Source organism: Meles meles, chromosome 5 (assembly GCF_922984935.1).
Source record: "Meles meles chromosome 5, mMelMel3.1 paternal haplotype, whole genome shotgun sequence".
Classification (NCBI taxonomy): Eukaryota; Metazoa; Chordata; class Mammalia; order Carnivora; family Mustelidae; genus Meles; species Meles meles.
In genome coordinates this window covers 124,595,529-124,622,040 of record NC_060070.1, presented here as the reverse complement: position 1 = coordinate 124,622,040, position 26,512 = coordinate 124,595,529, and the positions used below count along the sequence as shown (strand labels likewise).

Below are 26,512 nucleotides of genomic sequence, written 5' to 3'. Positions count from 1 at the left end.
ACAGACACAAAATGATCCTTGAGATCCTCAGTCATCTGTGAGACTGTGTAGATACCCTGTGAACAGCATGTTTGAGAATCACTGACTCGCGCAGCTCCTGGGCGAGGGCTCAGGGGGACAATGTGACAAAGAGGGCTCTGTGCAGTAGGTGAGGGATCCGGGCAAAGTCCCAGGTGTCTGGGTCGCCTCTCAGGCCCCACGACCGTGTCTGGGGTGGGGAAGCCCAGTGTTGGGGAGTCCAGATCTCTCTGGGGTTCAGGACCCTCTCTCCCAACTTGTGTGAGGTTCTCCAGACTGGCTACTCCTGACGCGACACCGTTTCCCACTCTCATTGGGTGTCACGTTTCTGGAGAAGCCAATCAGCGGCTCCAAGGTTCCGGATTATGAAGTCTTCTCACCGTCTCCGAGTTCAGCTGCGGCTCACCCACTCAGCCGACACGGAACAATCAGGTTCTGATGCCCCGAACCCTCCTCCTGCTGCTGTCGGGGGCCCCGGCCCTGACCGAGACCTGGGCGGGTGAGTGCGGGGCGGGAGGAAAGGGCCTCTGCGGGGCGGGAGCGAGGGGACCACCGGCGGTGACGCGGGACCCTTGGGGAAGGCGCCTCTCCGCAGTCCCGCCCCCGCCCCCTCCCCCCAGCCGCCCCTGGCCCCGCCCCGGCCTGTGCTCCCGGGTCCCTCCCCCCCAGCGCCCCGCTCACCCCAACTCGGTGACCCCTCCCCCTGCCCTCCCGGCCTTCTCTTCCTGAGGTTTGGCCCCCTGCCCGGAGGAGGGTCGGGCGGAGTCTCAGCCCCTCGGCGCCCGCAGGCTCCCGCTCCCTGAGGTATTTCTACACCGGCGTGTCCCCGCCCGGCCGCGCGGAGCCCCACTTCATCGCCGTCGGCTACGTGGACGACACGCAGTTCGCGCGGTTCGACAGCGACTCTGCCAGTCGGAGGATGGAGCCGCGGGCGCCGTGGGTGGAGCAGGAGGGGCCGGAGTATTGGGACCGGCAGACGCGGAACCTCAAGGACGCCGCACAGAGTTACCGAGTGAACTTAAACACCCTGCGGCGGCTACTACAACCAGAGCGAGGCCGGTGAGCAGCAGGACCCGGGTCCAGGTCACGACCGCCATTCTCCGATATCCGCATCTCAGCGTCACCCCAGTCTAAGGGACCCCTCCCGCTGCCCCTCCGCGGGAACTTTTATATGGGCACCTCCTCCACGGGTACGATGGCGCGGATTACCTCGCCCTGAACGAGGACCTGCGCTCCTGGACGGGGCGGATAAGACAGCGCAGATCTCCAGACGCAATTTAGAGGCGGCGGGTGATGCAGAGCAGCTGGAGGAAGTACCTGGAGGGCAGGTGCGTGGAGTGGCTCCAAAGGTACCTGGAGAACGGGAACCAGACGCCGCCGCTGCGCTCAGGTACCAGGGGCCGTGGGGCCTCCCTGATCTCCCCTCCCCTGGGGCTGGCTTCCCGCTGGGAAGGGAAAATGGACTCAGTGTCAGAACACCGCCCTCCCACGGGTGGGGAGAGGGAGATCCTCCTGGGTGTTCAGGTTCCTTCTAGAGAGTGACTCAGCCAGAGGGCGGCTTTTCTCTAAAGGACAATGGAGGAATCCAGTCTCTCCCAGGAGACAGGTGGAGACCATCCCTGCAATAACCCATCAGCGGTTCCCTTTGATCCTGGCAGCCACCTTGGGAACCATGGCTTAACCTCTCAAGGCCTTTTTCTCCAACACAAGTGATGAAGTTCTAGAACCTCGGTGAGGTTTGGTGGGCTGAGGTCCGGAGCCGATGACCAAGAAAGAATTCTTGAGACATCTTTGGTGCAAAATGGTGGTTTATTAAAACATGGGGACAGGACCCGTGGGCAGAAAGAACTGCTGCCCCGGGGATGTGAAGAGTGGTTGATTATATACACAGGAGTTGAGTAGGTGAGAACAAAGGGGATGATGTTAGTCTCTAAGGAATTTTGGAAGCAAGGTCTCCAGGACCTTGAGGGGCTAGCTATTGTCTGGGGAAAAGGTTATTCATTACCAATAATAAAAATCTTCTTGTGAGACCCTTTAGATGTGTATCAGTGGGCCATATGCTTGGGAATAATTCTCAACACTATCTTGGAGATCTAAAGTTTCACATTTCTCCCATCAAGTGTCCTTGTTAGTGAGATTTGGGTTTAGGAGAAATTTAACTTTATTTAGGGCTTGAGGAACTGAGTTATTTGCCTCTGGAAATTGTGCTGTTGTTAAAATAGCTTCTTTGTTGTAAATCTCCAGGACATTGGTAAACCAAGGAAGACTCCTATCTTGCAGGACTGTGATCTCTGCAAGTTAACTATTTGTTTCTCTTTTATGGCAGTTAGAGGTGCCTGAGGAATGTCACACATATTACCGAGGGGAGTGGGTTGAGAGGGGGTGCAAGGTGCCAGCTTTTGCTTTGTCCTCAGCCAGCCTCCTGCTCCCTCATCACAAGCATCTTTGGAAGTCTGACTGGGTTTTTTGAGTCATTCCCTCTCCACGGCAGTCAGGACCACTAGTGCGCACTCCCTTTAGACCTGCAGCCTCCTACCCTGGGCTCTCTCCCTGATTCCAGAACTTTCCAGAATTAGAAGTTCCCAAAGGCTAGGTGGCGACTGGGTTTTATGCTTCTTCCATCTGAACCAATACCTGGTCCACCTCAGGGTGGTCACATGAATGCCCTTTTCAGTGGCCCATAAAGGTAAGCCCAAGTGTGGTTTTCTGATTCTCTTCCTCAGAACTGCCCAACACACACGTGACCCACCACCCCATCTCTGACCATGCTAACACCCTGAGGTGATGGGCCCTGGACTTCTACCCTGCAGAGATCACCCTGACCTGGCACCATGAGAAGGAGGACCTGATCCAGGACACAGAGCTTGTGGAGACCAGGCCTACAGGGAATGGAACCTTCCAGAGGTGGGCAGCTGTGGTGGTACCCTCTGGAGAGGAACAGAGATACACATGCCATGTGCAGCATGAGGGGCTGCCCGAGTCCTTCACCTTGAAATGGAGTAAGGAGAGTTTTCGGGTAGAGCCTCTTCTCAGACAGTGTAAAATCCTTCTCAAGAACTGCAGCAGGGTCAGAATTCAAACCAGAGGCCTGGACTCCTCACCTTCCCTTCCCTTTCCAGAGTCACCTCCTCCCACCATCCCCATCACTTGGATGATTGCTGGCCTGGCTCTCCTGGCGGTCACTGTGGTGATTGGAGCTGTGATCTGGAGGAAGAAGCGCTCAGGTAGGGAATGGAGGGGCGAAATCTGAGGAAAAGGGACCTCTCTTTTCCCTCTGGGGAGTTTCCTAGGTAGGAGAATGTCCTGTCTTATTACTGGAAAGTGCCATCCTTACACATGGACATACCCACTTTGGAATTGATCGCTATACTAACTTGGTAGCAAACATTTGTGAAAACAAAGGAGGACACATTTTTATCTTGGTAATTCTGGTGATGGGGACCTGATTCCCGGCAGTCACAGGACAAAGAGGAAGGTCCCTGCTGAGAACAGACCTCCAGCAAGTCAGGTGGTCCAGTGACCCCACACCTCATTCTTCGTGTTTCCTGGTCATGTCCTGAATTATGTAAACTTCATTTAGAACCAGGGTTGGGAGCTTCCTCTAGGATCTTAGGGCCCAGCCATGCCTCCAGCCTCTGACATGATATTTTTTTCCCGCAGGAGGAAAAGGATCAGCCTACTCTCATGCTGCAGGTAAGTATGGAGGCGTGATCCCTGAGACCCTGGGATAGTGTAGACAGGACCCCATGAGGAGCTCACACACCCCATAGCTCCTCCTTTAGTCTCCTCTCCTGTGGGCTCTGACCATGTCCTGTTTGTTCTCCTCTAGGTGATGACAGTGCCCAGGGCTCTGATGTGTCTCTCACGACTGCTAAAGGTGAGACCCTGGAGACCCTCATGTGGGGAAGGGCTGGGGGCCTAGGGACACTTTGAGCATGAGGGGAGCTGTTGAGAATGTCCCCACTTATGTGACTGATCTCAATTTGTACATGATTTTTTTTCCACAGTGTGAGACCAGCTGCGTTGAGGGGAAGATTTCTTCACACCCCCAGCTGGTGACATCAACAACCCCTGACTACCCCTGGTATCCGAATGTATCTGTGTTCCTATGAGCATAACATGACTACGTGAAGAGATTTGCCCACCCTGCCCACCAGACCTCTCCCTATTCTGATCTGCATTCTCTTTTCTGATGTGCTTTCCTGTTCCAGCAGAGGCAGGGCTGGACCATCTCCATCTGTGTCTTTATTTCATGTTGGGATGAGTACAAATGACTTACTTCTGTATTGAAAATGAGAATCCAGATATGAGTTGTGTTTCCTAATTCTTGGCATGTGGGGTTGATGAGGTAATAAATGGAGATTTGTAAAACTGAGACAGCAAATAAATGGAAACACTGAGAACCTTTCAGAATCCGTGTGTTTGCTGTGCTGAGTCTGTTGCAGGTAGGGGTAGGAGTAGGCTGTGAGAAGCTGAGCAAGGATGGGACTTGTGCCCAGTGTGTGCTGAGTGCAGCATAGGTGTGATGTGCTCACCCCTCAGCTGGGTCATCTCTCTGCTCTGTGTCCTTGCCCCTTCTGTGGAAGCTTATCTACCAGGACCTGTTCACAGGTGTCTCTGTTCACCCTGATCACAGGGGCATGGAGGTCACCTGCCACCAGGACTTTGTGCAACAAGAGCTTCCTGTGACTGGGTCAGCCTCGCCTCAGGCCTGGGTTTGGTCATAGCCTCCATTTGGGGATGAGTTTTCTTAACTGTTTCTCTAGAGCATCAGGCCTGTTCTTGTGTATGAGTTCTTGTCCATTCTCCCTGGGTGAACCCATCAGTTAGAGCAGCGGGTGGCCTTTGGTTTATGTTCGCACAGGCCTAGGTTGTCCCCTGCACACAGGAGTCTCTGTGGTATGGAGAGATGAACTTTCAGATTCATCCATCTCTTCCTCTCACTCTAGACCTTTTTTCTAGAATATTCTTAGGATTCTGGAGATAGAGGAGGAATCTGAAAGTTTCTCAGCCTTAATAAATATCAGTTAGTTTCTCTCTCTCCAGCTGCTTTGTCCTCTCTCCCCTACCCTTAGTTCAATGATCCTAGTGCTGGTTTGGATCCAAGTTCGTGGATTTATAAAGCAGAGTCTAGGGTAGATCTCTTTGTGGTTGGAGAAAAGGACCCAAAAGCCTGAGTAGTGTTTCTGGAAAGAGAACTCTGTGCTGTGCTGTTCAGGAGAGATGGTGTGGGGGAAGGGGCTGAGCAGAGAGAGAGGGGAGGGCAGCCCTGTGAGGGGACAGAGGCAGCACTGATGGGGAGGTGGATGTACCGGGATGGGAGCTGCCATGGAACAGCTGTACCTCAGGTGCATCTAGAAGAGGGAGTCCTATAGCTGCTCATTCATTCAACTGATAATTGTCGTGTGCCACATGGGCACCTGAGTGAGACTAAGAAGAGGGGAAATGTGCTGGTCTTGTGGAGAGTATGTTCAAGTAAAGGGGCATTTTGCACATGACCGTCGAATAATGTGAGGACTGGGGCAGTGGCCCCCTCACACAGTCAGAAATCCAAGTATAGCTTTTGACTCCCTCAAAACATAACTAATAGCCTGCTGTTGCTGGAAGCCTCACTGATAACATGAAGAGTCACTTAACACATGTTTATGTTACATGTAGAAAACAGTCTTCTAGCAATGAATGAAACTGCAAAAATTACTCAGAAATTACAAAGAAGAGAAAATGCAATGACAATACCTACTGTAAAAAGTCCGCACACAGGTGCACACGCACCATGCAAGCCAGTGTCATCAAAAGTGAACTGTGTATTGTGTAAGCGCAGTAGTAAGGGAAGTGTTTAAGCTGGAAGTTGGCAGGAGCTGTGAGGAAGGAGACCCAGAGAGCACCTGTGCTGGGACTGGGACCATGGCTTCTTTACTCCAGGGATCTGGGGAGACTCACTGAGAAGGTGACCTCATCATGGAGGTCTGAGGATATTAGAAGCCTATTGAGTTTTGTCTGAGTGAGGTGTGGAGTTACAAGAATGAACAGATCAATGGGATTGACTTTGTAAGCAGCACCTGTTTGCGGCTGTGAGAATCAAGAGGAGCAGGGTGAGTGACCAGTAGGGAAAATGTAGGAAACCAGTGCTGTGTTCCAGGAGGGGGATGTGGGCTGTACCTCTGGGGTATGAGGAGGGAAGATACAGGAAGTGGTTGGGTGCTGGATATTTACAGATGAACTTTGCAGCATTTTGTAATGGATGCATTCTGGGTGGTGAGTAGGAGGCATCAAGGAGAGCATCCAGTATTTCAGACTGAAAGTAGAAATGTGGAGTGCTTTCCTTGGATATGGGGAAGATTCTGGAAGCAGGACATTGGGGGAAGCAGCATCACAGGCATCCAGTTTAGGCATGTGGAATCTGAGACAACTATTAGAAATGCAGTGAGGTTGGCAGTTGGATACAGACCACAGGGAAGGAGAAATATCCGGATTGGAGAAATAGATTTGGGAGGTGATAACACATAAATGATGTTTAAAGCCTTAAGCAGAGATGAGGTCACCCAGAGGTCGAGAGCCATAGAACAGAAAGAAACAGGACCAAACCCTGGACTCCTCAGGGCTAAGCAGGCTGATCAGAGCGCACACCCAGGGTGCACTGCACAGTCTGGTTCTGCGTCTAGAAGGCACAGAGACCAGGGAAGCCCAGCCTTCAGTGTGCACAGGAATTTCCTGGACTGTGAAGATCTAGACAGTCTAGGGTAGAGCATGAGATGCTGGGTTGATAACAAGGTTGGTGCTGCTGCTGCTGGTCTTCAGATCCCACACTGAGTAGCGAGCACAGGAAGCAGGATCCCCACATGGCCGAGCATCAGCCTGTAGGGCTTATCATGTCAGTGATTCCTGGGTCCATGCCCAACATTCTAAGCTGGTGGGTATGGGAGAGTCCTGAGTATTTGGTAACAAAGCCACAGGCAATCCTGTGACTCCACCAGTTAGAGAAGCACTGAAGTCATCGATGAGAGCCCTCATTGTGGGAAGGGGTTTTACAGACACATTTAAATGTTTTTTTGTGGGTGTCTGGGTGTCCCACTCTTAGTTTCAGCTCAAGTCATGATCTCAGGGTCATGAGGATGAGCTCATGTGCAGAGTCTGCTTGAATTGTCTCCCTCTCCTTCTACCTCTCCCTGCACCTCTCACACATGCTCTCTCTCTCTCTGTTTCTCTCCGTCTCAAATAAATAACTAAAATCTTCGGGTGTTTTTTTTGTAGGAAGAAAAATGCAAGACATACTGGGAGATGCATTTTTTCTGTCCTGTGGGGCCCAGCCAGGTGGCAGACTGAGGACGTTTTCATCTCAACATAAAACATCTGAGTTACCAAGAGTGTAGATCTTAAATGTCTGCATCACACAAAAGAAAATGGTAACTATGTGACATGATGCACGTGTTAGCTAATGTCATGGTTGTAATCACTGTGCAATACAGAAATGTATCGATCAGCAGGTTGTACCCTAAACTCACCCAATGGTGTATGTCAATCATATCTCTATAAAGTTGGTAAAAAAAAAAAAAAATGCCTGACTTCTTGCTCTTGGAAAGTCTTTACATGGGTTTCTGACTCCTTGTGATACATACATACAGTTACAGGGAGACTTAGGGAAGAGAGAGAATATATGGGACCTGTTTTATTTCCAGGAAAGCCACAATACAGGCTTGAGACTACACAGCCAGAAGCGGAATCCACACTGGACCCAGACGGAGGCCCACAGACAGCCAGTGCCTGCTACTGGTATCGACACCACTGACTCCCCTGAGGGAAGACACTGGGCACTGCGGCTGGGACTGCTATTGCTGCTGCCCCTGACAGCTGCATGACACGACTGTGACGCTGCTCAGACCACCTGTGCCCAATGCATGGACACTGTCCCAGTGTGCCTGTCACGTGTCCAGAGTCAGAGTCTGGCAGGTGGTCACGTGACTGTTGAAGCTTCATGTCATGTCCAAGTGCTGGACTGTTTGGCAAAGTGGGTTCTCCTCTCTGTGAATGGAGGTGTCTCTGCCCCCAGAAAGATTGTCTATGTGTGGCATTCCTGTACGTGGGAAGAGAGGTACAAGTTCTGGGAATGGATATTGGGGTTCAGAAATGGAAAAGAATGACAAATTCCCACATTTGGAGCCTTGATCTGAGACTACAACTTGATCTGCACATGGCAGGCACTCAAGTCTGCTTGGATGAGGAGTGATTCATCAATAAACTTATCTTTCCACTTATTCTCTTGATGGTTGTTATGGCCCATATTTGTCCACTCCAGTCCCTACTCACAGATAGGTGAAGAAGCATTGTTTGAGTCATGAAGTGATGGTTCAACACATCTTTTTCCGGTCTTTGTCTTTTCCTGGGATTAAAAACCCAGATCTGTGTCACTTCAGATGATCCTCATATACACACTGACATTTGATGTTTCTTCATACACGCACATATTTCTGGGTATCTATAATATGATTAGATTTTATGTGGCCTCCACAAAGGTCTGAAAAGCCGCTCCATTTTAGACACTGTCCTACTTCATGTCTGGTCCACAAACAGCTATAATCGCAGTGTTTAAGCACATCCAATGACATGATATTCATGCTCATTTTTGCTTGGAAATAACCAGTCTCAGACAGAATGTAGAGCTTTCTGGCTTATACTCACTTTCAACTTCCGTGTGTACTTTCTGTGGCCTGAGTAACAGTTCCCAGACCAGGGCTGGCTCACAGGAGACACAGATCAGCACTGGTTTTGGTGACTTACACTCTAGCACTGACTCAGGTGCCTAAAAATGAGCTGAAATGAAAAATACTGAGGATTGCATTGCCACCTACACAGTAGACTAAGGTTTAAGGCTGCCCCCTCTCCACATGAGGTGATGAACACTGGTGTTATATGCAACTGATGAATTATTGAACTCTACATATGAAACTGATGATGTACTCTGTTGGCTAGTTGAATTTAAATAAAAATTTAAAAAATAAGGCCACCTCGTCTCCCAAAAATGAAAATGATAGGAAAAAAAAAACATAAAATCACCCAAAACTGCAAAACAATCAAGAGAAAAATCAATTAACCCAAAATTATAAATGGGCTGTAAGCCCCAGAGAATAGTTGCTTTGATCCATAGAGCATTTTTTGAATCTAGATAATCTTAGCATGGCTTCTCAGGCTCAGGAGCTTCACAGAGAGGAGACAATGCCCAGAGCTGCTTCATGTGAGGAGCAGGAGAAACATTCCCTCCCCGAAAATCTGGGAATCTAAGATTCACATCCTCAGAACAGGGTGACACAAACTATATCTGTTCTATCTTCAAGTGCAAGAACATTCTAAGGAAATTTGCCTTTAAGTCAGGAAAAAGGTGAGCAAAAAGCTATTTCAAAAATTTGCAGAAACGGACTAAGCCGTCTGTGATTTGCAGTCCAAATTTGCTTTCCCATTGGCCATTGGGCCACAATAACTTCATGTCATTAGCTTAGTTTATAATTGTCCTGGGTTGGTGATGAGCTAAAACTTTTAAGAAAGAAATTTCTCCAGAGAAGTCTCTATTTGACCCACATGTCAAAAAAGTTACACAGAAAATTGCACAGAGAAAAAAAGGAACTCATAGAAAGAAATGGAAAGTTCTAATGGAAAAAAGACTGTGATTAAGTAACTTTAGAAAGAGTGAGTAGTAAAAGCTCATGAAATGTCAATGTTGGAACCATTAGATACAATATAATGGGACCAGGATATGACACAAATACATAAACATATGTCATTTGAATATATATTATGGGTAATATATAAAGAAAATTACAAAATTTAAAATGTAGAAAATTTGGCAAAGCAAAAGCACCTCTTAAGAAAAAACCTACAAAATAAGTGATTAATGATTAAAAAATGAAAATATTATACTTTATTCACTGAATAAGAAGCTGTCATTAAAAAAATGAATGAGTGGAGGGGCACCCAGGTGGCTCAGCTTGTTAAACACCTGCCTTCTGCTCAGGTCATGATCCCAGGGTCCTGGGATCAAGCCCAGCTTCTGGCTCCCTGTTCAGTGGGAAGCTTTGCTTCTCTTCCCCCTATCCCTCTGCTGCTCCCCTCCTCCTGCACTCTCTCTCTCTCCCTCCTCTCTCTTAAAGAAATAAAATCTTTTTAAAAAAGAGAGAGAGAGAAATGAGTGAGTCATGGAAAACAAAAAGCAAAAAAGTAAGACAGCAACATAAATCAACAATGTCAATATTAACACTGCAAGTGAGTGGCTTAAGTAAGTCAAAGTGCAGATTGTTCGCCTGAACACAAAACAAGATCCACCTGTGCTGTCTACCGTAGATGCACTTGATCTCAGTTACAAACAGATTAAACTCAAAGGGATGGAAAAAGTTATCTCAGGCAAACAACCATAAGAAAGCTGGAGTGGAGACACTCATTAGCCAAAAGGGACTTTATAGTAAGGGGGTGCCTGGGTGACTAAGTTGTTAAGAGTCTGCCTTTGGGGGGCACCTGGGTGGCTCAGTGGGTTAAGCCTCTGCCTTCTGCTCAGGTCATGGTCTCAGGGTCCTGGGATCGAGCCCCACATCGGTCTCTCTGCTCAGCAGGGAGCCTGCTTTCCCTTCTATCTCTGCCTGCCTCTCTGCCTACTTGTGATCTCTCTTTCTGTGTCAAATAAATAAATAAAACCTTAAAAAAAAAAAAAAGAGTCTGCCTTTGGCTCAGGTCATGGTCCATTGAGCCCCCACATTGGGCTCCCTGGTCAGAAGGAAGCCTGCTTCTCCCTCTCCCCTCTCCCTGCTTGTGTTCCCTCTCTTACTGTGTCTCTCTGTCTAAATAAATAAATAAAATATTTTTTAAAATAAAAATGCTGGTAAGATAAACGGGATCATTTTGTAATGATAAAATGGTCAAGTCATCAGAAAGATGAAAGAACTCTAAACCTGCATTCACCTAATATATCAACACCCAACTCCTTGTAGCAAAACTGACAGAAACTGAGAAACAGACAATATGACAATAATACTTAAACTCAGTATATCGCTTTCAATAATGGATAGGACAGCTATGCAGAGATCAATGAAGATAAAGAAGACTTGAATCATACTATAAAATAACAGTGAAATTCTGACATATATAGAACATTCCAGCCATGAACAGAATATACATTCATTTCAAATGCACATGGAGCTTTCTAGAAGATAAGCCATATGCTAGGCCATAAAAAACTCAGTGAATTTAAAGGGGTAAAAATAATGCAAATATCACAGTGGCATGACACCAGAAGTGAATAACTGGAATAAATTTGGGGAACTCACAATATGCAGAATTAACACACTTCTACATAATCAAAGGGTCAAAGATATCAAAATGGAAATCAGAAAATACTTCGAGCTTAATAGAAATGAAGACAGAGCATACCAACCCCGAGGGAATCCGACTAAAGCAGTGCTGAGGAAATATATAGTTGGAACTGCCTGTATGAAAAAGAAACATCTCATATCAATACCTCATATCAGTATCTCATATCAAACATCTCATATCAAAACATCTCATATCAATTACCTGAACTTCCACATTAAGTCAAAGGAGAAGCAAACTAAAACAAAAGCAGACAAAAGGAAGGAAAAAATAAAGATTAGAGCAGAAGTTAATGAAATAGAGAAAAGAGAATAAAATAACGGTATAGGAAAGTAGCTGAATCAAATGTGATCATTTGAAAGATCAACCAAACTGACAAATCTTTAACTAGACTCACTAAAAAAGAGAGAGAGAGAGAAAGAAAGAGAGAGATAGATAGAAATGACCACATAACTGGGAGCAGCAATGAAGGAGGTGATATCAGGACTGACTGTTAGGGTCCGTGATCAAAGGAGTGAGACTGATACGAAGCGAAGGTCAAGCAAAGCTTTATTTTCTCCAAGCATCAAGAATCAAACCGACCAGTTGGGAATGCCTCTTACAGAGAGAGAGACCCCTCCTAGCCTCACAGACTAACTTTTGTAGAGCAAAGGCCATGTGGTTCAGCCTGGCCACACACGGATGGCCAGTGAGATTGTAACACACAGAGAAAGTTGCATAGTCATGTTAGGTCACACACGGGTGGCCAATTGAATTACAATTCACCCCACAGTAGCTATTTGAACTAGCCTATCACCTTGGTCAGAATTGGCGCCCAAAAGGCGCCCAAAGGCAGGGCCCACATTCTTTGGTAGATAGGGAGATAATATGTGTGCTTTACTGATTGGATGTCTCCACCTGGCCTGACCTATCCCTGTATTTGGGCTCTGTTATCTCCACCTGACCTGACCTGCCCTTGTATTTGGGCTGTTATCAGGGACTGGTAGACCATATTTTACAGGTTTCTCAGACTTGCTTTTAAGTAAGTTCCCCTTGAGGGTGGGGGACAGGGTCAGTTTAAGTTTTACTGCACAAACAACAACATGGCTGTTTAACCAGATGGAGTCGCTCTGGCTAAATCGGCCCTTACACTGAGCACACAGAAATAAAGAGAATTAGGAGATTATGATGCACAATTATATGCCAAAATATCAACTCACTTCTATAAAATAGACGAAAACACAGAAAGACATAAAGCTGACTGAAGAAGAAATAGACCATCTGAAGGTACCTATAATGAGGTAGAAGATAGAGTCAATTGTCAAAAACTATTCCACATAAAAGCCCAGTTCCAAATGGCTTCACTTGCAAATTATACCATATGCTGAAAGAATTAGTAACAATTCTTTACAAACCCTTCCAATAAAAAGAGGAGGGAACCCAACTCATTCTATGAGGCTAGGATTATTCAGACACCAAAACAGACAAAGATATCACAGGACAACAACAGACCAATATCTCTTATGAATGTAAACTCACACACATATACACACACACAAAGATCTCAACAAAATGTAGCAAATCAAATCTAGCAACATACAGAGTTAAACAAACCTAATGAAATTTATTCCAGGAATGCAAGATTGGTTAAACATCTGTATCAATCAAGGTAAAACATCATATTAATATACTAGAAAACAAAAGTCACAAAGTTATCTCAACAGATGGACAAGAAGCATTTGACAAAATCAGGAACCTTCTTATGATAAAAATTCAACTACTAATAAAGGGAATTTCCTCAATCTGATTAGAGGCATTTATGAAAACCCTTAAGTAACATCTTACCTAATGGTGAAAGACTGGTTGTTTTCCTCCTAAGATCTGCAATATGAAAATAATGTTCACTCACGACTTCTATTACACATTGTGCTGGAGGGGCGCCTGAGCGGTTCAGTCAGTTAATAGTCAGCCTTTGGCTCAGATCATGACCCCAGGATCATGGCCCCAGGGTCCTGGGATCAAGCCCGCATGGGCTCTCTGCTTTTCGGGGAGAATGCTTCTCCCTCTCCCTCTGCCTGCACTCCCTCTGCTTGTGCTCTCTCATTCTCAAATAAATAAATAAATAAATAAATAAAGTTAAATTAAATTTAAAAAGGGAAATGCCAAGTGAGGTTGTCAGGTTGGCAGTTGTGTTTCTGAAAACTGGGCACGCCTCTTGATGGGCTCAAGGCAAAAGACTCAATGAAGCCAAAGAATAGGGAAAGGAAGGTTTTTACTAACATGTAAAGGAGAACACCGGGAATGTTTCCCAAAGCAGCGTCTCCCTGAACAACACTCTGGGGAAGTTTCAAGGTGAAGGTACAGATGTCATGACTCCTCTGACGCAGGACACTTGACCCTCAGTAGGAACTGCTGTCTCTGTTAGCTCCTGACACCTGGATGACTCTCGTGACACTCGGACCTAAATGTCTCTGCACAGACTTAGTGCCAGAGCCAGGAGCCCGTGGCTGCCATGTCCCATCAGACTCACCTCCAAGCAAGTGAAGATGTTAAAGATACTTTGCCAGAGGAGAAATGAAAAATATCGAGTTTTTAAAATGTCAAAAATGAGACACTTGTGATTGGATCCTGTAGTCAGCCTTCCATTCCTGGGGTAAGGATTATTATTCCTTTGTTTACCCCTCCTGGAGGACAGACAGCCATGCTACGTAGTGTGCAGGTTAGACTCTCAGAATGCCCAGGGATATGAGTGGATATTCACTGCCTGGTCTCCAGAACATTCTCGTAATCATCAAAAAACGTTGTATGCATGAACAAGTGTGACTCTGAAAAGGGAGTTTGGAGGGGGCAACAGTATAGATGAAGTGTTTGGAACAGTAAAGAAAGATTCCTCATTACATGGATATAAAGAACACTCGCTGTCACAATCTTCTCCTGCCCCATTGACCGCAGCTGAGGAAGAATCACGTCAGATTAAAATTAATCTGACGTGCCTGTGGACATGAAGCTTCAAACACTACAAGGATTAGAATTTCCTATTTCTCGAGAAGCTTTTCAAGCTTTGGAAACATTAAGTAACAGCTCAACTATGTGTAATTGGAAATAGATATGAAAGATGAAATTATAATTTTGGCCAACACAACAAAGACAGAACTGAAAGGCTTGCCAAGGAGAATTCCCAAGGATTCAGTGTGCTGCCATTTCTTCCTGTGGAAACATCCCCATGAAGGAGATGGTTTGAAGTCCATAGTTTTTATTGATTCAATGCCGGGATACACATGCAGTAAAGAGAACGGATGCTGTATTCTAGCTGCAAGATTCCTTTGCTAGAAACTGTAGAAAGACAACTACAAATGGACGTCATTAGAAAGATGGAGATAGGGTGCTTAGGTGGCTCAGTCAGTTAAGTGTCTGCCTTCAGCCCAGGTCATGATTTCAGGGTCATGGGATCAAGCCCCACATTTTGCTCCTGCTTGGCAAGGAGCCTGCTTCTCCCTCTCCCTCTACCCTCCCCTCTGCTTGTGCATGGTTTCTCTCTCTCTCAAATAAATAAAATCTTTAAAGAAAAAAAAAAGGAAAGTTCAAGAGAGAAAATGGGGATGAGTTGACAGCGGACTTCCTTTATGAAGAAGGACACCAAAAGCAGCAGACACATAGCAAAGTTTTGTAAAACCGAAAGGTCCTGCAGCAAAACCAGGAATTCAAAAACTTACTAGGGGTCCAGCTGAAAGTGAAGCCACTGCTGATTAAAATCATTATATTAAGGATTCCAATACTAGTTCTTTAAAAGCAACTTTTAGTACAGGAGAACTGTTAGATCACTGCCCGAAGGTCAGCTCACTGAGCTGTGTTGTGTTTTTAAAGTCAAGCTTACAGAGGACTATACAGGATGTGCTATTAATTTTGTCATACTGTTTTTTTTTTTTTAATTTATGACAGACAGAGATCACATGTAGGAAGAAAGGCAGGCAGAGAGAGAGGGGGAAGCAGGCTCTCCGCTGAGCAGAGAGCCTGATGCAGGGCTCAATCCCAGGACCCTGAGATTATGACCTGAGCCTGAAGGCAGAGGTTTAACCCAATAAGCAACCCAGGTGCCCTAATTTCATACTGTGTTTTAAGTATTTTTAAACTGCTATCACTTTTTAATGGAATTCTCCCTTAAGGCACTGTCCTCTCCATTAGAGTGTTTTTCCAACATTATGCAAGACCATATGGCTGTATCAGGCTCAGGATTATTTTGTTTTTTGGTCATAAGATAGTTTTAATGTTTATGTTGAGGTATAGCAGTGAAAAAAATGGAACAACGAGAAAAGCCCCTGTGTTTTGGACTTGCCAACTCATGGCCAGTGGCCAAGAATCAGGCCACATGGTCAGGCAGAAGGGCAATGGAAACATGGTCTATTAAAGGAATAGCCACAGAGGGGCTGGGCCCTGGCTCATTATGGGAATTTGTGGCATGTATTGAAGGAGGACATGTTGATGGCCATCACAAGAACAACCTTCTGAGTTTGGAAGTGGATTGTAATGGGTCAGTGGGTGTCCCGGTATCCTCTCTTGGTGTAGCCACCTAGGTCAGGGAAATAGGGGACAGAGGGGACTCTGGGAATGCAGGTAAATGCTGAAACTCTATAGTCCACTTGCATCCTCTGTTGTGCACACAGAACTGTTCTGGCTGCCAACCAAACACCACAGAGAGCTAGGAGACTGACACCCTGGCAGGAAAGCCTTGAATGTAGCTGGCAAGTCAGAGCCATAATGATAACTCCGAGGGGTGACAAAAGGTTCTTGACAGGCATGCATATTCTGGATTGGACTTGGTTCATTCAGCGGCAGATGCAAATGGTCAGATTCCTATTAAAACAAATAAGCAGAAAACAGAGCATAGCTTTACGTCAATTAAAAGTCTAAAAACATAAAATGCAGAGAGGACTGGTCCTGTGAGGACAGCTCAGATTTTACACATGCACACCTCCACGCACTACCCCCAGAGCAAGATTCAGAACACGCTGAGCTTTGCAGAGATTCCCAGTCAATACATCACCACAAAAGGAAACCACTCTCTGACTTCTGACATTATAAATTAGTCCTGGTCTTCAACTTCACATACAAAGGGTCGTACTCCTATGTGTGGCTTCATTCACTCGGCGCCATGTCCATGAGATTCACCCACACTGCAGGGTGTAGCCACGGTCCAGTCATCCTCGGGGCTTCATGGTATTTCATTGTACGGATAAGCTACAACGTCTGTATGTATTTTCCTGTCATACATGTCTATGCTGTTTCACACTGGGGTCATCATAGACAGTACTGTTGAGAACATTCTTGTACACGGCTCTTGGTGCACATGTGGAAAAAAAGTACTGAACCAGTGAAGAATGCTCGGTCACATTTCCTCACATCACAAACACACGACAAATCATTACATCCCACAATGGGCACACACACATGCTGACAGAGTAACAGCTTCATGGAGAATGGGAACAGGCAACAGAAACATTGTGGAAAAGGGGTGTTGGGGCCATGGAGGCATAAAATGCTGGTTTACCCCTTCACATGTGTGCATTCCCACCCAGCGTGAGTAGGGCTATGGGACAGTTCACACCACACACTTTTCCCTGGGGGATCTAAGGAGGAGGGGAGGGGACAGGTGCCAGTGTGACTCTACACTCCTTCCCAGGAGAAAGGACCTCAGTATGACTGTGGTTCACCTCAACATTCTCTCATCCTACCCGATGCAGAGTCTCAGGACAGGAATGCAAGTGTGAGTGCCAGAAACGGGAAGGATCCTAAGACACTGAAAGTACTTTGTTAAACCCTGATGTGGGAATTCCAGAGGGCCTGAAGGGGAGGGCTGTGCCTTCACCCCATCCGGCAAAGTTGGGGCTGGCGGCGAGCACAGCTACATCCCATGGTTGCCCCTTACCCGCCAGTTCTGTCCCTGTGTTTCCCTCCCCTCTATGATGGAGAGTGGACTGGGGGTGGGGAGGCTTGTCAGACTCTTGTTGCTGCCCGCAGTCTAGACCAGCACAGCAGCCACACATAGTGCCCTTTCCAATGGCAGAAAGTGCGGTATAAATGCAGAGAAGTAGAAATAGTAACTGACGGTAAAGGAGGGGATACATTCGCTATATCATGAGGGAAATCCATAGTACATTAGTGCCTCGGAAGAAGTGTGAGCAAGAGATGACACTGCCTCTTAGCTCTGTCATTCCAGACACTGAGAGAGAAAGCCGTGTGCTCTGAGAACATTCCTGCTTCTGGAACCTGCAACACTGAATGGACCCAGAAGACCTGAGAGGCCCTGGGAGACACCGTCCTCCAGCAGGAAGATGGGCTGTTAATGACCGGAAGGGACACAAGTACTGGGCCAGCATCTCTGCAGTTCCGGTCCCACTGCTACAAGGGATCTGTGCTCAAAGACCACAGCGTGTCTGCGGGATAAGAAAAATATGTGGTCATTGTCTCCAGTTCCTGGCACCCAGCTCCCCAGCCCATGGGTGATAAGACTGTCCTAGATAGATGGGTGACTATCCTGAGTGATAAGACTATCACTGGTACTGGCCGACGGTCTTAGACAGTTCAGGTTGGGACTGGTGACGGGGAGGACCAAGCCATGACTAGCGTTGGAGCCATCAGCCTCACTCCCCGACCTCTGCGGAGACGCTCTGGAGGCTGACCTCCGTTCCCAACAGCCAGTGACTGAATCAATCGTGCCTATGTCATGAAACTTCCACGAAGACTGCTCTACAGTGGGGTTCACAGAGCTTCTAAAGTGGCGAACACGTTCACTTGCTCCGAGGGGGGCACATTCCAAGTCCACGGGGACAGAGGCTCCCACGCTGGGACCTGCACGCTCCCACACTCCCAGGCCTCTTCATCTGGCTGCTTGTGCGTATCCTTATAATAAACCATAATAGCATGGAGTTCTCCTGAGACCCAGGAGTCCTTCTAGCAAACTACTGAACGAACAGAGTATGCCCAGCTTATAAGCCAACTTGAACAACAGTGCTGGGCACATGGGAACCTGACAGTTGAGACTTGCCCCTGAGCCGAAGGCGACTTGCAGGATGAGTCCTCCCACCTGTGCCTCCCATGCTCACCCCAGGTCAACAGGGTCAAGTGTGAAATGAATGAATGGAAGGACACCCAGGTGGTGACAGGGAATCAGAGAGCTGGTCAGTTGAGGGAAGAAACCCTCTCCACTCCACAAAGGGAACTTGAGAGAGCAAGCAAGTAACCTGCATCTCATCTCGTCCAGGAGCAAAGGATAAGCAGAACGGAAGCCTGTCTTTCATGTCTGTCCGCCTGTGACCAGCTGTTCAGGTACCGTTTGACAAAGGAGACAGCAGGCCCAGCATGGAGTCACGGATGCCACACACCACTGAGAACCTCGTACTTAACCTACCTCGGCTTCAGCTCTCAGGTTCCCATGTCCCTGGCACTGTTGTTCAAGCTGGGCTGTGGTCCTGTGAACACTGACAGATGCTAGAGAGTCTCTCCCCAGAACACACCGCACACGGGGAAATAGACACAGTCACACGACAGGTCAGTGCACACAGACCACTCACGTCTTGCAGACCCGAGGCTTGTCAGGCTTCCAAGAACAAAGGAGGGCAAATCTGCCCTGAGCCATCATGCCACCAGCCCACCTCCCCATTGCCCATGTTTGTGAGTGAGAACTGTAGTGGACGACAGCTGGGTCTGATCACGTAATGTCAGGGGAACGAGAGGACAGCTGTCACTTATTACCCACATGTTCCCTCGGCCAAACTCGAGCACCTAAAAAGCACCAGGTCGAGCTGCAGCCTCAGATCTGTGCTCCAAGAATGACAGTTAGTTGTTCTCTCTCCATCCCTCGCCCCCAGCACCCTCCTCCAACATGAGGAGAATTCTGTGGTCAGGGCTTTGGAAGAGACCGCCTCCCTCCACAGATGAGGAAGACCTGTTTTGCCCACATCCTTCCAGTGGGACCCGGCTCCAGGGGAGCACACGCTGGACCCGACTCACGTGCCACTGTGCACGTTACATGTGACAGGGGGAATGAATGGCAGTGTGTACCCTAGGCCCACGAGAGGCTGCAGTGACCCATGTCCCGACCCAACCGAGTCAGCGGTGCTAGTGGTGACCACTGTACCCGTGGCAGAGGCCGGGGTTCCCCTGTGAGACTCAGCCGGATGGGCCACTGTGGGTGTGTTCCTGGCTGTACAGTCTAACCTGTTCCCTGACTGTTCCCAGGAACACGTTACGTCCACAGAAGATGCACGTGCATACGTGTGTGTGTGCACTACCTCCTGTCCGAGTTCAAGCAGGGCTGGGTTCCAGGGTTCGCTAGAGAAACAGCTGCAGAGGGCAAGCGTTCAGAGATGCTCATCACCCCAGCAATGAACCGCTCCCTAATCCTCCCCCTAACGACACCCTACGACGAAACAATGCCATAAATCTCACACATCACACCTCGTGACAACAAATGTCCTCCCTCAATTTATGAGGGAAAAGAACATAGTACATGAGATTTTAATGTCCCTTCCACCCTGGCCTGCTCTCCTCTCTGACCTCAGTGGCTCCAGATCCGGCTGAGCACCAGGCTCACTTGCGGGGCCTCTCAAAACACATGGGCCTCTCCCCAGACTCTCAGACTCCACCTATCCAGCACATGGACAATGGATCACCCCCACCATATGTACTTTCAGCCTGAGCATAACTCCTTCCTTTTCTACCTGCTGAAAGAAAACATCCCATGAGATGAAATGCAGGAGGAGGGCCCGAGATCCTAGATAAAATAGAGAGCCTGTACCACAGGGAAGTTTCCAGAATGGTCACTACAGACCTAGGGCAGGATCGGGGACATGGCAGGGTGAGACTAACCATCTTTCTGCAGTCTGTCCTCAGCAACAACCTTGCTCTCTGACCTGTGACTGCTGGGAACTGGGTCCATCACCACGTTCATCAGGGTGATTAATATGTCCCTTCCTCTCACCTGTGCTTTACTACAGTGAATGTAGCAATGAGCACACAGTGGACGGGCACATATGTGCAGATGACTCTGCCCATAAACAAGGCAGGACAGACTTCCACCTGAACTTGAGACACTGCAGAAGGACAAGAAAACTCAGAGCACCTCCCTTCCCTACTTGAGCTCTCCTTCCTCCACATGACAGCTCCAGCCACCACAGTACCAGTGACCGCTACAACAGTCAGACCAGCCACGATGCCCACCAAGGGAATGGGGAGCTGAGGAGGGGACCCTGGGAAGAGAGGATACAGTGAGGGCCTGAGCCCTAGGTCTCAGCCCAGACCCTAATGAAGATCTCCACAACAGAACCTGATGTCTCTGACAGGAGGCTCTGTGCCCAGGTTTCCCTCCTTAATGCATCTGAAGGTAATGTGCTCAGGCAGCCCCTCATGTTGCACATGGCATGTGTATCTCTGCTCCTGTCCAGAAGGCACCACCACAGCCACCCATTTCTGGAAGGTTCCATATCCTGCAGGCCTGGTCTCCACAAGCTCTGTGTCCTGGGTCAGGTCCTCCTCATCAAGCTGCCAGGTCAGGGTGATCTCAGCAGGGTAGAAGCCCAGGGTCCAGCCCCTCAATATGACTTCATGGTCAGAGACGGGATGGTAGGTGACATGTGTCTTTGGGGCATCTGAAGAGAAGGGTCAGAAAATTCAGGAATTTAGGGAGGAGTTAAGATGATGGAGGAGTAGGAGACCTAAAGTTTATCTGGTCCCTGGAATCATCTAGAGAGTTATCAAATCATTCCGAACACATAGGAATCAATGGGAGCTGTGAAGAAAGAAATGCCGCAAGGCTACAAGTAGGAAAGCAACTTGCTTCAGAAGGCAGATGCCAAGTTTTATAAACAGCAGAGCATGAAATTGGGACCTTAGAAATCTGCTCCAGTGTGAGAAGTCTTTGGCTTAAAGGTACTCAGGTGTCGGAGTGGGGCGGAATCTGAGGTGGGACAGCATGGTCTCAGGATCCCCAGGGTCACAGAAAGAACAGCAGTGCCTGAGTGCACAAAGTTTCCAGGCATCAAAGCAGGGAAGCCGGCTGCATGCTGTGAGTCTAGGTGCTGGCTTTCTGCTCCATGTTGCCATAAATCAGGAACAGCTGCATGATTCAGTGAACCGCTCTCTGAGCAGGGGCCCAGTAAGCAGCAGAAGCCCAGGCAGACCCCCATCTTCCCTGGGTGGAACTGTACCAGCCCCTGCTGCAGGAGTCCATCACGTTTGGAGTTTTGAGACTCGGTCATGTTCCTGACATAAAAATGTTTGGTCACAGGCTGGTTGAACACAGAGTTCATAGGGAAATGGGGGAGACCAGGCTGATCAATTGCTTTTCTGTGCAGGCTCACTAAAGAGTGGAGAGTGTAAATTTCCAGATCCAAAGCTAGAGAGCAAGGTGCAGCCATATTCACCTCACAGATCAGAGATGAAAGCCTCAGGGACCAAAATAGCATCACCTAGTGGAATCCAGAGATTGAAACAGTGATCAACACCTCCCAAAAAACAAGAGTCTGGGGCCTGATGGCTTCTCTGGGGAATTCTACCAAACATTCAAAGAAAAAATAATACCTATTCTTCTGAAACTGTTTGAAAAATTGAAACAGAAGGAAAATTTTCAGACTCTTTGAGGCCAGCTTTTTCTTGAGCCACAAATCAGGCAATGACCCCATTGAAAAGGAGAATTTCAGGCCAATATCCCTGATGAACTGGATGTCAAAATTCTCAACAAGATCCTGGATAATACAATCCAACAGTACATTAAAAAGATTAGCCATCATGACCAGGTGGGATTTAACCCTGGGATTCAAGGGTGGTCCAAAATTTCTAATCAATCAATGCGATAGAACACATAAATAAGAGAAGAGACAAGAACCACATGGTCCTCTCAATTGATGCACAAAAAGCTTTTGACAAAATACAGCATGCTTTCTAGATTAAAACTCTTCAGAGTATAGGGATAGAGGGAACATTCCTCAAGTTCATAAAATCCATCTATGAAGAACACAAGGTGAATATCATTATTGATAAGGAAAAACTGATAGCCTTCTCATTGAGATGACAAGGATGCCCACTCTTGCCATTGTTGTTCAACGTAGTACCAGAAGTCCTAGCAGCAACAGTCAGACAACAAAACAAACTAACAGATATTCAAATTGGCAAAGAAGAATTCAAACTCTCTCTCCTTGCAGATGACATGTACACTATGTGGAAAACCCAAAAGTGTCTACCCTCAAATTACAAGAACATATACAGCAATTCAGTAATGTGGCCAGGTACAAAATCAATGTACAGACACGAGTTGCTTTCTTATACACTAAAAATGAAACTGTAGAAAGAGAAATTAGAGAATCGATTCCATTTACAATAGCACCAAAAAACCTTAAAACATCTTGGAATAAATCTAACCAAGGAGGTAAACGATCTATATTGTAGGAACTACAAAACATGCATGAAAGAAATTGAAGAAGAGACAAAAAGATGGAAAAACATTCCATGCTCATGGATTGGAAGAATAAGTATTATTAAAATCATTATGCTGCCCAGAGCAATCTATACTTTCAATGCCATTGCAATCAAAATACTAATGGCATTTTTCAAAGTGCTGGAAGAAACAATCCTAAAATTTGTATGGAACCAGAAAAGACCCCAAGTCACCAAAAAAAATGTGAAAAAGAAAAACAAGGCTGGGAGCATCACGTTGCCCGATTTCAAGCTATACTACAAAGCTGTGATCAACAAGACAGCATGGTACAGGCACAAAAACAGACACATAGACCAATGGGACAGAACAGATAGCCTAGATATGGGCTCTCAACTTTATGGTCAACTAATCAACAAAGCAGGAAAAAATTTCCAATGGAAGAAAGACAGTCTCTTTAATAAATGGCGCTGGGAAAATTGAACCACTATATACAGAAGAATGAAACTGGACCATTCTCTTACACCATACACAAAGATAAACTCAGAATGGATGAAAGAGCTCTATGTGAGACAGGAATCCTCAAAATCCTAGAGGAGAACATAGGCAGCAACCTCTTCAACATCGGCCATAGCAACCTTTAAGACACGTCTTCAAAGGCAAGGGAAATTAAACTGAAAATGAACTTTGGGACTTTGTCAAGATTAAAAAACAAAGAGGCAATCCACAAATGGGAGAAGATTTTTTCCAGTGGCATCACAGACAAAGGGTTGATACTGAAGATCTGTAAAGAACTTCTCAAACTCAACACTCCAAAAAACAGATAGTCAAGTCAAAAAAATGGGCAGAAGACATGAGCAGACACTTCTCTAAGGAACACATATAAATGTCTGACACACACATGAAAAATGCTCATCACCACTAGCCACCAGGGAAATTAAAATCAAAACCACATTGAGATACCACCTCTCACAAGTCAGAATGGCTAAAATTCATAAGTCTGGAGACAACAAATGTTGGCAAGGATGTTGAGAAAGGAGAACCCTCCTACACTGTTGGTGGGAATGCAAGCCGATGCAGCCACTCTGGAAAATAGTATGGATGTTCCTCAAAAAGTGGAAAATAGAGCTAACCTATAACCCAGCAATTGTGCCACTGGATATTTACCCAAAAGATACCAGTGTCGTGATCGGAAGGGGCATGTGCATCCAAATGTTTATAGCAACAATGTCCACAGTAGCCAAACTATGGAAAGAGCCCATATGTCCATTGATGATGAATGGATAAAGATATGGTACACACACACACACACACACACACACACACACACACAATGGAATATTACTCAGTCATCAAAAAATGAAATTGTGCTATTTGCAATGATGTAAATATAAGTAGAAGGTATTATGCTAAGCAAAATAAGTCAACCAGAGAAAGATAATTATATCATCTCACTCACATGTGGAATTTGAGAAATGAAACAGTATCACAGAGGAAGAGAGGAAAAAAATAAAACAAGATGAAAGCTGTGAGAGAGACAAACCATAAGGGACTCTTAATCAGAAGAAACAAACTGAGGGTTGCTAGAGGAGACACGGGTGGAGGGATGGTGCCACTGAGTGATGGACATTAAGGGGGGCACATTTTGTAATGAGCACTTGATGTTATATGAGACTGATGAACCACAGTCCTGTACTCTGAAACTGATAATACTTTGAATGCTAATTAATTGAATTTAAATTTTAAAGTGTTGAAAAAATTAAAAGATAAAAATAAAAAGATAAAAAGAGGATTCCTAAAGTTTGAGAGAGGAAATAAACAGAAGCAATAAGGGCCTTCCAGGGTCCATAAGTTTGCTGGGCTTCCTCTAGGGTGGGGATGCAAGAGTCTTGAAGAGCCAGCATGGAGGGGACTGTGCCCAGCCTGTGCTCAGTGTGTCTTGGGCTTTGACATGGTCACTGCTCTGCTGGTCATATTTGTTGCTCCTTTGTCTCTTGTCCCATCAGTGTAAACTTGTCCCACCAGGCCCTGCGATCACAAGGTCTCGTTCTCTCTTGTCTCAGGAACTTGGGTTGCCAAGGCTTAGGCCTGGGTCAGGACTCAGCTCCCAAGGTTTGTCTATCTTTTCTCCTCCTCCTCCTCCTCCTCCTCCTCCTCCTCCTCCTCCTCCTCCTTCTTCTTCTTCTACACTTCTATGGAGAATTACGCCTGTTGTTGTTCTTGGATACAAGTTCTGGTCTCATGTTCCTCTGGTGTTCCCAGTCTGGGACAGCCCCAGGGGTCCTCTGGTCTCTCATTGTACCCACAAGGCAGAGGGAGCCCCTACACACAGGAGTATCTGTGGGGTTAAAAGGTGACTTTGCAGACCCGTCCATCTCTTTTAGGGCTCATCTCCTTCTAGGGCTGTTCTGTATCTTCTTTCCATCTTTCCCCCATCTTTTTTAAAAAGCAGATTATGGAGTTAGAGACAGCAACTGATAATTTCTCATCCTTATTAAATTTCCTTATTAAGTTTCTATTTTCTTGGCGCACCCACATGCCCCCCCCATTCTTGACACTGGTAATTCCAGTTCTGGTTCCACTCCTGATTCACAAAGTGATGAACAGTGTCTAATTTGAATTCACACTTCTCTGAAATACATGACCCATAAGTCTAGATACACCTTTCCTGAAAGGAGAACTGTCATTGTTTCCTGTGCATGCAGGAGGGATGATGTGGGGAGGAGGACATGGGGATGTGGAGGAGAGCACTACTGGTGAGAAAAGTGATAGTATATTAAACTCCTGGTATTGCCTTACAACCTGTATATTTCTTGGATACAACTTTTCTCTCTCTCTTTTTAAAATTCTTTCTCATTATTCTTGATTTTTTGTTTTTTGTTTTTTGGTTTGTTTGTTTTGTTTTTTTTTTTTACTTACTTACTTTTCAACTAGATGTTTAATACAACATTGTCCAAGGAACTTTGTAACTTCAACTTTTTCATACATATCCTTTTTACTTTTTCTTTTTTTATATGTATAGATAAAAGCTTCAGTGCAGTCACTTTTTCCTATTCAATACTACATTTATATAAATACCAGTTCTAATTTCCCTGTATCTCTGAAAATTTGAATTCTCTAACAAAGATAACAAGGTACATCCAGGAAGAACTAAAATACCCTTCCTCACCCACCTAGAGGGATTATAACCACCTTCCTGTCACCTCTCCATCCCTTTTAGTTTTTTTTCTTCTTTTGTCAGTCTTTTTGTTTGTTTGCTTGTTTTTATTTTTTTACTTTATAAATCTTACTCTTGGGGCTCATTTTGGCTGGGTTTTTGTTTATTTGTTTTGTTTTCTTTTGTTTTGTTTGGAGATGACTTCTATTGCTCTGAAACTTCCCAGGGTTCAACTTGCCTGGATAGTGGTTGATATTTTCAGCTATACATCCCCTCAACCACAACTCAAGAGAATGACAAGGAGGAGGAATTCCCAAAAAAGAAAAGTCCCACAGACAATGGCCTCTCCATCAGATCTAAAGGATGTGTATCTAAGCAAGATGCCTGAAATAGACATCAGGGTAGCATTTATGAAGACAATAGTCAGGCTGGAGAAAACTATGAATGGCAACATAGATTGGACAAGGGCAGAAGTGAGAGCAGATCTGGCAGAACTTTAAAATGCAATCAATGAGATCCAATCTAATCTAGATACCCTAAGAGTTATGGTAAATGAAGCAGAAGATGAACTAGCGATCTTGAAA

At 46.3% G+C, this 26,512-nt stretch overlaps 2 pseudogenes; both read left to right on the top strand.

Moving 5' to 3' along the window:
* The first annotated feature begins 410 nt into the window (after window positions 1-410).
* LOC123942650 lies at window positions 411-5,128 on the top strand (annotated as a pseudogene).
* Window positions 5,129-13,942: 8,814 nt separating this feature from the next.
* LOC123942229 lies at window positions 13,943-15,096 on the top strand (annotated as a pseudogene).
* Window positions 15,097-26,512: the final 11,416 nt, after the last annotated feature.